The sequence below is a fragment of the Megalopta genalis genome, unplaced genomic scaffold (assembly GCF_051020955.1).
Source record: "Megalopta genalis isolate 19385.01 unplaced genomic scaffold, iyMegGena1_principal scaffold0021, whole genome shotgun sequence".
Taxonomy (NCBI): Eukaryota; Metazoa; Arthropoda; class Insecta; order Hymenoptera; family Halictidae; genus Megalopta; species Megalopta genalis.
The window spans coordinates 10,001-11,797 of NW_027476091.1; the positions used below are offsets into that span (position 1 = coordinate 10,001).

Genomic DNA, 1,797 nt, shown 5'->3' on the forward strand with positions numbered 1-1,797 from the left:
CATCCCCTCGGACCTTGAAAATCCAGGAGAGGGCCACGTGGAGGTGTCGCGCCGGTTCGTACCCATATCCGCAGCAGGTCTCCAAGGTAAAGAGCCTCTAGTCGATAGATTAATGTAGGTAAGGGAAGTCGGCAAATTGGATCCGTAACTTCGGGATAAGGATTGGCTCTGAGGAGCGGGGCGTGTCGGGCTTGGTCGGGAAGCGGGTCTGGCTGACGTGCCGGGCCTGGGCGAGGTGAACGGCTCTCGTGGCTGGGATCCGAGCTCGGTCCCGTGCCTTGGCCTCCCGCGGATCTTCCTTGCTGCGAGGCTTCCGTGGCGTTTCCCATCGGTGCGGTCGTCCTCTTCGGCCGCCATTCAACGCTCAGCTCAGAACTGGCACGGACTAGGGGAATCCGACTGTCTAATTAAAACAAAGCATTGCGATGGCCCCCACGGGTGTTGACGCAATGTGATTTCTGCCCAGTGCTCTGAATGTCAACGTGAAGAAATTCAAAAAAGCGCGGGTAAACGGCGGGAGTAACTATGACTCTCTTAAGGTAGCCAAATGCCTCGTCATCTAATTAGTGACGCGCATGAATGGATTAACGAGATTCCCATCTGTCCCTATCTACTGGCGGTGGCGGTCTGTGGCCACCCAGGGTTGAGAGGCGACCCCCGAACTAGTCCTCGCGAAGGTTGTTGCTACTACCGAGTCGATGGATGCGTCGACGATGAAGGCATTTTAGACCGTCAGTGCGTCGTACATGTAGTACTTCGCATAATGGCGAGGCCCGAGATTAAGCATGCGGGCTGTGGCGTGTTCATGTACAGCATTGAATATGCTGTACTACTCCTTAGCGGGGGACTGTTGTCACTTGTGGCTGCAGTCCCCCGCGTCACGTTATGCGGTTTTTCTGGTCTAACTGGAATGCCGCATTTTCGTTGTCTGAACACGCCACGAAGCAACACGCCGTCGGATTGAATGTTGCTGCTGAGTCGATAGGTGCATCGGCGATGAAGGCACTCGAGAGACCGTCAGTGCGTTGTACATGTAGTGCTTCGCATAATGACGAGGCCCGTGATTAAGCAAGCGGGCTGTGGCGTGTTCTTGTGCAGTATTGAACATGCTGCACTACTCCCATCCGGGGGACTGTTGTCACTTGTGGCTTCAGTCCCCCGCGTTACGTTATGCGGTTTTTCTGGTCTGACTGGAATGCCGCATTTTCGTTATCTGAACACGCCACAAAGCAACACGCCGACGGAGTGAATGCTGCCGAGTTGACGGATGCATCAGATGCATCGGCGATGAGGGTATTTTGAGACCGCCAGTGCGTTGTACATGTAGTACTTCGCATAATGGCGAGGCCCTTGAACTAAGCATACGGGCTGTGGCGTGTTCATGTACAGCATTGAATATGCTGTACTACTCCCTACCGGGGGACTGTTGTCACTTGTGGCTGCAGTCCCCCGCGTCACGTTGTGCGGTTTTTCTGGTCTGACCGGAATGCCGCATTTTCGTTGTCTGAGCGCGCCACGTAGCAACATGCCGCTGGATCTAGAAATCGGGATGCAACCAATCACCTGGGCAACCCAGGCCGCAAGGGGCAAACGTGCCCTAGCCACACTTGAGCCTCCACGAAAAAGGTACCGCTGGATAGCTCGTGTTCTCAAAACGCAGCGAACCGAACGAAGTGTGGTGGAGAGGAAGAGGCAGCCTCTCCGACTGCTGTCTCCCGCGTGTTTGCCGTGCGTGGCGACCCTTGTCGTCGGAAAAGAGGATCCTGGGATCTGAGGGGGCCCTCTCCTGCGGGTGAG

General features: G+C 55.7%; 1 pseudogene; it reads left to right on the forward strand.

The window, feature by feature from the left end:
• Positions 1-644, forward strand: part of LOC143260860 (large subunit ribosomal RNA) — a 2,994-nt pseudogene extending 2,350 nt beyond the window's left edge.
• Positions 645-1,797: the final 1,153 nt, after the last annotated feature.